Below are 11,612 nucleotides of genomic sequence, written 5' to 3'. Positions count from 1 at the left end.
CATAGAGAAGCTCAACAAAACTTGAAAAAATATGAATTTGTAGAAGTAAACATGTAGAAGGTTGAATATGTGGATTTATATAAGGCAAAGTACACAAGGCTAATGAGTCATCTCATATATTCTTTGCACCTACTTTTATGGATAATTTGTGTATCTCTCTAAAGAAATAAACTCTTTTGTACTCTTTTTTTTTTTGTTAAGTGGCTTATGGTTGGTTGATTCTCTATTATAACTTTGAATCTTTTGCAGCTACTCTAGTTTCCTATATATACGAGGTTTGTAAGGTACTTAAATAGATTCAATATTAGGGATAATTTGTAAGAGGGGTTACATTTTTTTTTCAATTTTTGGTGTTCACTCTACATTAGAGTTATGTAATACCATGCATGTTATTAGTATAACGAAATACTATTCTACTGATGTGTTTGTATTTGTACTATATTTGGGTGATATATGCATGTTTTTATTCATTTGAATGATGTTAGTTCTAATGGTTTAAATTGGCACCAATAATATCATAATGAATGTGATCCCCGCTAAAATATTTGACATTTTGCACATTACTTAATGGGAATTATTATATGTGCCTCAAGTGAGACCTTCTTGCTCCTAGAAGATGGAATATTTTAGGAGATTAGACAATAATAGGCCATTTTTGGAAACATTACATTAACCTTGAGTGTATCATAGAGCCAACTTAAAATAATCGGAAATAATTGTCTAAAATATTTGAACTATGGTAACTAAGTTAAATTAGGGTTTAGTGATCGAGGGGGTAGGATTAACCTACAAAATGGCTTCAAGTGATTTAAATGATTTTAACCATGGCCCTAAATTTCCCCTAATCTTATTTAGGGATGCTAAATTACTTGGAAATGGGTTGGGAAAGGTAGAAGGTGACTTTAGGAAGAGGTGCTTCAAGAAAAAATCTATTTTAATGGCTTTGGGAAAAAATCGAAAAGAAATATTACTTCTAGGAAATTTTTTGGCTATGTTAGTGTACAATTTTTACCTCGGAAAATATGTTTTTTTTTCACTAAGCCATGATGGTAATTGGAGTAGTTAAAGAACTCTCAAGTATTGTCTATGTGGATAGAGGAAGATATGGTGTACTTAGTCATAGTGGGGTACTAAGCTTGGCATTTTATTTTGAGATGAAGGTGGTGTTGTAAGCCAAATACCTTATAATTACAAAAGTATTAGCCTTACTTTGATATTAGAACAATTGATGACATTGTAGTGTAGAGTATATTGCTTGAGTGAATCTTTAGGGAGTTAAAACCCTATGTACTAATTGTAAAAAAATCGTTTCTTGGATTGAGTTGGTTGCTCGGGGTATGGGAGCTACTACAATGTAGTTGTCCAATCTGCCTAGTTACTTCCCAAACCTGTGAGTTCTTTGGTTGCTCGCAAAGTGTTTGAAGAAACACCTGAATGAGCTAAATGGGGTAGCACTTGGGGCATTTGGGATATGTTTGTCAAAATGTTTCGCCATGATGAAGAGGGTAGGCATGAATCTATCCCTCACTTCTTGCAGAAAAAACTAGTAAAGCATGGATCTTCAAATTCATAACCACCCCTTTTCATAATATTTGTAAAACCTCTCTCGCAAGGGACTTCCTATATCACGATGTCAGTAGCTAACTTGGTAGTCATGCTTGCTACCAAACTCCAAGTCAGAAAGGCCACAAGCCTGGTCCCAACTCTTTAAATTTTAAGGATTATTCAGGCTTGGTCTTTGTGGTTGAGCACTCTCTAGCCACTCCTAGCCTGGAACTAATAGAGGTTGGCATCAATTTGAGGGCTGCATAGTAACTCAATCAAGCAATCATATGTCGTTTCAATGGTTTTTGACCCTCATCATCTGCCCTTAGGGATTGGATCTATCAAAACTAGGCTCATAACCTAGAATTGATATTTTGCTCAAAGTTCTTTTTTGTGGTGATCTTCAAATGTCTTGAAGATAAGCAAAAAATCCTTGACCAAGGTCCATGGTTTTGGGGATGAGTTGGTCTTCCAAAGAAGCCATGGTTTCCCAACTACAGTCCTCTCACTAAGTCGTCAATGACTACTCTAGTATGGGTAAGATTGCCTAGTTTTCCCATTCACTTTACCCATCCAGGTCTCTTAGAAAAAGTGGGCAATTTAATTGGAAGATTCATCAAAGTAGATGGGGAAAGACTTTTGAAAGGAATTTTCAGCTATATCTGCATATTTGTTTAGGTAGATCTCAATGAAGGTCTACCAGATAAAATAGAGCTCAAGTGGATGGGCATTGTGTATTCCCAACCCTTGGACTATGAAAATACACCCTTTTGATGTAGGAATTACCAACAAGCTAGACACCTTGAAACTGTATGTCCCTCTCCGAAAGGGGCTTCCTGCTTACAGTCATTTAAGAACTCTAACCACAGTTGGAGGGATCTTAAGGAAAGAAGGGGATCCAAAAATTCAACTAGACAAGGAAGAGACAACCCACAACATCCTAATACATTGAACTATAAATCTTAACACATTCAGAGCATATTATTTTTGATTAAATATTCCTCCACACGTTTCACTATAGAAGTAGATATGTCCCTCTAAAGTTGATCGAGTGTCTACTAGTAGATCTGTGCTTAAGGTTGATTGCTACCTTGTTCCGTGAATTAGGATAAACTTTGGGTCCTCTTTTAGTAGACACTCAAGCAACTTTGGAGGGACATGTCTGCTTCTATAATGAAATGCATAGAGGAATCTTTAATCCAAAACAATATAATCCCAATGCATTAGGATTTATTTCTTAATGCATTTATCTATGCTCAATATCATCTTTCTATTCGTCGTGGTACTCACAACTTTGAGCCCAAGAATTAGCATGAGGATAGGGGATATCGATTGAGCTATATATAGGGGATATTGGCCCACAACATGGATAGCATAGGAGGAAGACACCTAGTGATTAGGTCAATTTTGAATAATGGTTTTGGCTTATTACCATTATTAGCTTAGTGAGAATAAATTAGATGATGTGGGAAATGTGTGGGTTAACCCAATGCATTGTGGGCACTAATAAGTCTTGATTGTGGTTTGATGATTTGTCATCATGGTTAAGTAGAGATCTATGCTTAAACACAATTGTGGAGCTCAACGCTAGTGTATGAATTATGGTGCATGTACTAAAATAACTCTGGATAGAGAGATAGAAAGAGGGAGTGAGAGGGATAAGGATATGTATAGACGGAAGGAGAGAGGTAAAGATATAAAGAGAGAGTGGGCATGAAAGAGTAGGAGATAAAGAGAGAAGCAGAGGAAGAGATAGAGAGGGAGGAAGAGAGAAGGAGAGAGGGAGTGAGGGAGAGAGAGGGAGAGTGAGAAGGATACGGTTCTCAGATATATTTGAGGTCATTAGGTCATATAAGATATATCATATTCTTTAGGCCACTCACATAAGTGTACCTTCCATCTTTGTTTGGCCTCCAATACCTCCAATATACAACAATACCCTTTTCCAAAAGATCCGTGAGAGAATGACCATGGGTAGAAATATCACCAGTCATCCAACCTGTGAAGGGTAGATTTTTAATAACATTAAAATGAAAAAAAAATAAAAATTGATTGCTCGAATAAACTTTGAACCAAAGCCTTATTAATTCCAGCACAATACCCCTTTCCAACCCAAGAGAGAATGACCCTAGGTAGAAATCACCATAGTCATCCAACCCGTGAAGGATAGATTTTTAATAATGTTAAACTATAAAAAACTAAATTAATTGCTCTGATGAACTTTGAACGAAAGTGTTACTAGTTGCAGCAGGTGAATGCTTAATATCTTTTCATCGATGAAAATCACAGAGTCTTAAAGAAACCACGAAAACAAACTCAAAGGCTTCTATAGATCGCTTACTCGACTTTTTCTCAGTCCGGGACATTGAAGCTTCATTACTATGGAAATTTGTTCAAGTCGTCAGGATTCGGCCATAGCTTTGAGCTAGCCTCCTTCTCCCCTATCTTTCGATCTTTATTTCGCTGGATTTGTTCACAATTTCACTGTCAAACCCTCAGCGTTAGGGTTTTTATTAAATATATATTTTTTTCAATCCTGAGCTTTACCAGGCTTGTTAAGCTGGAGTGGGTATGCAAAGACCAAAAAATTATTAGATTTGGTTATAAGTCGTTGTTCCCGGACCCCATCTTGTTCGAGGTATCCAGTGATGTTTTTTCCTATGGGAGGAAGAGGGCAGCCACAACAGGGGGCTAGTAGCAATAATACTCATCGCAGTAATAGCAATCACAATGCGAAGGTGCATTAGTCCTGGGGATTTCATGGACCGAGCAATCGGTCCATCGGGCAGACATCCTCAAATATGGGGAGTGAGTGCATGGCCTAGATAGGGCAAAAACGGGACAACAACAAATTTTCTGGAATGGGAGGTAGTGGAAGCGGCCATAATTTTCATCTCAGAAGCCCCCACCAAGCGGCAGTCTCCAGGTAAGAAAAATTTAGAGCCTATCCACATTTGTTAGGATCTTATATGGCGTTCCATATATTTTTTATTTCAATATCTATTTATTTTTGGTTGTTACTAAGTGAATGAAATTTGCTGCCCAATTATTCAGATTTTGCTATATTGAAAGTTATTTTGATTGCTATATCAACGAGCATAATATATCAATTTATACAAAGGCGAGAATCAATGTAAAACCCTTGAGAACCAACGGATAGAAGAGACATAACAGATAGAAGAGACCCAAAAGATGATCTGAACTATTGCTAACCTAAATATTGACCCTGGCCCAGCAAAAGATCTAAACAATAACTAGCCTAGTTTCTAGCCTTTTGAAAATTTGCAATCACCTAGCCCGCATTCTGTCAATGCAGTAAACAAGAAATTGTAATAGCGCTCTTATACATCCCCGCTGACAAGCAAATGTTGTTTATCAGCTAATAGGTAATAAATCATCAAGTGCCTCTAAGGTGAACGGTTGGCCTAGTGGTGCTCATCGCCAACATCAAGGTTTCTTGTTGGTGGCTAGTGTCCTACTTACTAATGTCTACTACCCAATTTGTGACATTTTGATAGGTCGATGTACCAACAACTAATACATTGCATTAGTTTTGGTTGACCTTGAGGTGTCCTTGATACAATTAGCCCGAAATTTGACCTAGACTTGATGGACTATAGTCCCCAACCATGGAGTGAGAGTCCTTGAACTACCTATCTAGATGAGATAATGGATAATGTAGGATTATATGCTAATATCGAGGACAAGTTTGACATGGCATGTAGGTTAGTTGGGGCTTATTTCACAATTAGGTGATGGGGAGCACTATTTTCCATCATTATAAACCAAAGGAATATAGATTTTGTATGGGTGTTAATGTGAGGATAATTTTTCCCCTAGACAAGGATGGCTTTGTTTTGGGCCTTGGACATCATCTAAGGAGAAACACCATTATCATCCCAGGGCATATGAGTGGTTTTGGTCAGTTTAGTAATAATACAGACTGTGCACATGGTACAAAACCAAATCCCAGTGCCTCTAAGGTGAATGGTTGGCCTAGTGGTGCTCATTGCCAACATCAAGGTTTCTTGTTGGTGGCTAGTGTCCTACTTACTAATGTCTGCTAGCCAATATTGTGACATTTTCATAGGTCGATGTACCAACAACTAATACATTGCATTAGTGTTGGTTGACCTTGAGGTATCCTTGATACAATTAGCCCGAAATTTGACCTCGACTTGATGGACTATAGTCCCCAACAATGTAGTGAGAATCCTTGATGCCTCTATGTCAATGAGCTAGTGGATAATGTAAGATGATATGCTAATATCGAGGACAAGTTTGACATGGCATGTAGGTTAGTTGCAGCTTTTTTCACAATTAGGTGATGGGGAGCACTATTTGCCATCATTATAAACCATAGGTATATAGATGTTGTATGGGTGTTAATGTGAGGATAATTTTGTCCCTGGATAAGGATGCCTTTGGGGCTTGGGACATCATCTAAGGAGAAACACCATTATCGTCCCAAGGACTTCAAGTGGTATTGGTTGGTTTAGTAATAATACAAACTATGCACATGGTATAAAACCACCTCCGAGTGCCTTTAAGGTGAATGGTTGGCCTCGTGGTGCTCATCGCCAACATCAAGGTTTCCTGTTGGTGGCTAGTGTCCTACTTACTAATGTCTACTACCCAATATTGTCACATTTTGATAGCTCGATGTACCAACAACTAATACATTGCATTAGTGTTGGTTGACCTTGAGGTGTCCTTGATACAATTAACCCAAAATTTGACCTAGACTTGATGGACTATAGTCCCCAACCATGGAGTGAGAGTCCTTGATCCCTCTATGTCGATGAGGTAATAGATAATTTAGGATGATATGCTAATACCTAGGACAAGTTTGACATGGCATGTAGGTTAGTTGGGGCTTTTTGCACAATTAGGTGATGGGGAGCACTATTTGCCATCATTATAAACCATAGGTATATAGATGTTGTATGGGTGTTAATGTGAGGATAATTTTGCCCCTGGACAAGGATGGCTTTGTTTGGGGCCTTGGACATCATCTAAGGAGAAACACCATTATCATCCCAAGGCCTACGAGTGGTTTTGGTTGGTTTAGTAATAATACAGACTATGCACATGGTACAAAACCACCTTCGAGTGCCTCTAAGGTGAATGGTTGGCCTAGTGGTGCTCATTGCCAACATCAAAGTTTCTTGTTGGTGGCTAGTGTCCTACTTACTAATGTCTACTACCCAATATTATGACATTCTGATACGTCGATGTACCAAAAACTAATACATTGCATTAGTGTTGGTTGACCTTGAGGTGTCCTTGATACAGTTAGCCCGAAATTTGACCTAGACTTGATGGACTATAGTCCCCAACCATGGAGTGAGAGTCCTTGATCCCTCTATCTCGATGAGCTAATGGATAATGTAGGATGATATGCTAATATTGAGGACAAGTTTGACATGGCATCTAGGTTAGTTGGGGCTTTTTGCACAATTAGGTGATGGGGACCACTATTTGCCATCATTATAAACCATAGGTATATAGATGTTGTATGGATGATAATGTGAGGATAATTTTGCCCCACAATGATGTCTTTGTTTGGGGCCTTGGACTTCATCTAAGGAGAAACACCATTATCATCCTAGGGTGTACGAGTGGTTTTGGTTGGTTCAATAATAATACAGACTATGCACATGGTACAAAACCACCTCCTAGTGCCTCTAAGGTGAATGGTTGGCCTAGTGGTGCTCATTGCCAACATCAAGGTTTCTTGTTGGTGGCTAGTGTCCTACTTACTAATATCTACTACCCAATATTCTGACATATTGATAGGTCAATGTACCAACAACTAATACATTGCAATCGTGTTGGTTGACCTTGAGGTGTCCTTGATACAATTAGCCCGAAATTTGACCTAGACTTGATGGACTATAGTCCCCAACCATGGAGTGAGAGTCCTTGATCCCTCTATCTCGATGAGCTAATGGATAATGTAGGATGATATGCTAATATCGAGGACAAGCTTGACATGGCATGTAGGTTAGTTGGGGATTTTTGCACAATTAGGTGATGGGGAGCACTATTTTCCATCATTATAAACCATAGGTATATAGATGTTGCATGGGTGTTAATGTGAGGATAATTTTGCCCCACAAGGATGGCTTTGTTTGGGGCCTTGGACATCATCTAAGGAGAAACACCATTATCATCCCAAGGCATACGAGTGGTTTTGGTTGGTTTAGTAATAAACCCAACACAACTTCCTAAGAATAGTAAATCCTCCTTACTACTGCTGCGTGGTGATCCAGGAAACAAGATCTGGGTTTTTATTGCTTTTTGGAGGGAAAGCATTTCTCCACTCAAGGAGTTTTCCTCCTATCCACTTGTACAAACAATAGGCTTGATTAGGATAATAGGATTAGAAGAAAATCATAGGAAAACATGTGAATAATACGAGAGGTTTAGATTCCAAGCATTTTTTGTAACTTTGTCATGTACAAAGTTACAAACAACATGTTTGTTAATCGAAGTGATATTTGATTTCAGCTCTTAGTTTAGCTTTCTTATAAGGTTTTTAAGTTTCCTTGTGTTAACTTGGCCCATTGACCTAGGTGGTCAATATCCCTCTTGTATCATTTATGTTCACACATTTGTTTATGAGAAATTTTTTCTTACAACTTATCTTAACATTTGTTGATTATAGTTGTAGCACTCTTACATTAGTTATATAGAATTTTTACTCTGAATTTAGTTCATTTCCATTACTATTTTTAATTTTTTGTTCATTATATGTTATTCATTGTTACTTACACTCTACTCTATTTTGCAATTACACTCTACTTTATTTTGCAACTACAAGAAACACTACAACCTTGCATTTTGGTAGATTAACCCTACCACAAGTTGTTTTAATGCATTGGATATGTTCACTTTCCAATTTTCCAACTTCTCATTAGCATCATTGCCATCCAATATCACATTTAGCATATTCACCTTCACATTAGACTATTTCTTGTAGAAAAATAAGGACACCTGTAGCAGTTTGCAACCCGACTTCTAAGCTTGCCCAAATTCACACGAAACACATGATAATCCGTGATTCAACAATTTGGGAAACTTTTGAACAAACAGATAATCAGTGATCCATGTACTTTGATAATCTGTGATCTGTGTGCTTTGAGGAGCGGATGCACACATTATCTCCAATATGGTCGGGGAGTATCCTGTAGCATTAACAGGTGAGGTGCATCTGTCAACAACCCTTTCGGACGGCCAAGACAGTTTTATAAGCTCTGCATTTGATACCATTTTTTCTGTGAGGCCGATCTTCCATAGTTTTTGCCTAAAACATGTATCTGTTTAGGCTTTCTATTTGTTTTATTAAAAAATAGCTCTTTGAATAAATTATTATCATATCCTGTTGCCTGTTCAGATTGTTGGGGCTACCTTTAGATTATATCTTTTTGATTGTACAGACTTTAAACACATATCAAACCCATTTCCTTGTAAGCTCTACTAAGCATAGGATGATAATATGTTGCATTTTCTTGGATCGGATTCCAGCTTAGTTATTTCCTCTGCTTTTGGGCATATGTAAAGTTAAGTGCATTTTAATGGAATTTGATTGCTTGTTTCTTTATGTTAAGATATTTGCAAATTTCCTTGCTGACACTCTGACATCAATGTAAGTTCATCCATATGGCACCAATAGGATGCTCATCAAACTGAGTCGAACATGGTCAACCCTTGATCCAATACAGCTCCCAAAAACACTGATAACTACTTGCTGCACTAGCTGTAAGTGCTTTATGAGATATGGCATCAACATTCAATCCTCTTCCTTCACACAGTTACCAATCCATGACTTAGAGGTGCAGCTCCACCATTGTCACGCTTTCAAGTCAATACCTTTGCTGCTAGCTATGGCCTGTGGTCTAGCCTAGCAGCAAGTTTGGCCTCTCATCTTCAGTCAACAAATAATATCAATGCAGTAGTATAATTCGTACAAGGACTTGACTCAATCTGAGTGTACTGATTTGAACTTTGGTCTAGGACAGATTTCATTAATATAATATGACTATAGGTTACCAACCTTATAAACAGTCCTCAGGAATAGTTTCAATCACAATGCTGTCATCATCATGTTGCCACTGAAATACTAAGACATGCTAGGTCTCCTTACTTGAACAACACCTAAAACACATCCTTTAGGACTGTGTGTTGAGTCTCTTTCTTATTGTGGATTAGGGGTTCATTTAGGCTCCCTTTGATTGTGTCTTAGCTGTGAATAGAAGACTGCAACTAGGGCTCTTTTGGAGCTTCCTTTGATAGCATATGGAAGCCTCCTTGCTGTGATGAAGAACCTTCTTTTGGGACAGCGAAGGAGCCTCTCTTCATTGTGATTTAATCCCTGTGAGTGCACCTTTTCCAGGCCCCAAAATTGTCCCTCAGCATTGAATTCATGTGGATTTGTTAGAGGTTTGTTGTCTACATTTCCTTTTAAAAATCTAGTGCGTGAATGATTGTCCACATGTTCATGGAGAAGAGAACATATTTGCATTTGATGTGGTCTAGAGAGAAATTTTTTATTTGGTCAAGCCTGTATTCTTCATCAATGATTTTCTTGACATCCTTTTCATTCTCAGGGTTTAATCAATCTTCTGGGGTTGTCCAACTTTGGTATTGTCAACAATAGAGCTATCTATAGGTGGAAATGGATTTGTATGACTTAAAGCTTCAATAATTGTGTGTTTATAACATACTCTTTGTTTGTCTACCAAGGAATATCCATCACATATGTCAATAACTTTGTCTTCCAAATGAGTATTGACAGTAAAAGGATGAGACTTCCTTATCCTATCTGGCTTGAGGAATAAATTCAGATCGTAGGCATAAAAAATAGCAGGACTATCGGATTCCATGATATAGGATCTTTTAGGATTGAACTATAAAATCTTTTAGGATTGAACTAGCAAATATTCCCACAATCGTATTTAGGGAGTGCTAACCAAATCCATTTGAGTAGTGAATTTCCTTTAAAGCAGTCAAGGTAGTGATTGTACCGTGATTCAAAAAGTTGAAAGACATTTATTTATCATAAGATGTGAATGGAAATGCCTCAGAAATCACTGAAATAATACTAGTATTCATGCTATCATAAAGGTGAATCCAATTTACCTCATTGGCCAAGAAAATAATTGTTCTTCTAACAACTAAGTTGAGCCATCTTCACCCAAGCTTGTAAGGCCACAGTCTATGGATTCCTATACTTACAACCATGACATGAGCTTTGCATGAATCTGCATAATGAGAAGCAAGAGAGCCAACCAATCAGAGCACAACCAGTTACAAGTTACAACCATGACATGAGCTTTGCATGAATCTACACAATGAGAAGCAGGAGAGCCAACCATTCAGAGCACAGATAGTTACGACCATGACATGAGCTTTGCATGAATCTGCACAATGAGAGCATAATGTCTTAAGAGCACTTTTTTAAAATCCAAGTTATATGATAGGAATAAAATAAATGTACAAGATTGAAAAATACAAGCTACTTGACATATCATTCTGATAGGAATAAAATAAATGTACATTTTGTTGTTTCCATATCCTCGTCCTCTTTAAGATTGTTCCAGCTACTTGACATCATTTTGTCTTGCCTTGAAGTTCTTTGAAGTACATTGATAAGCAGAAAAACCTTTATCGCTTCTGAAACATTTTCACCATGCACTTTTTGGGTAGAAATGTTAGGACGTCTTATTATTTTCAATGGCATATTACCACAAGAACGCTTGAGATGAGGGATACCCAGATTACGTCCAGAAAAGATATAAATTGGTGTATTTTCAATGGCATATTACCACAAGAACGCTTGAGATGAGAGATACCCAGATTACGTCCAGAAAAGATACAAATTGGTGGTTCTTTCAATGACCTATCCCTAGCCAGTTTCTCAACAATAACTTTCACATTTTTCTCAGGAAGACTAATTTGAGAGGCTTCCATCTTTATATGAAACCCTCCTCTTTCTTTTTCATGAATAGAAGATTTTGATATCATTGGGCATGGACTATCTGTTGTAACAAGTCCCAACATAA

This window comes from Pinus tabuliformis, chromosome 8 (assembly GCF_031772625.1).
Source record: "Pinus tabuliformis cultivar Carrire ecotype Pingquan chromosome 8, CPIR1, whole genome shotgun sequence".
NCBI lineage: Eukaryota > Viridiplantae > Streptophyta > Pinopsida > Pinales > Pinaceae > Pinus > Pinus tabuliformis.
This window is presented reverse-complemented; position numbering follows the sequence as displayed.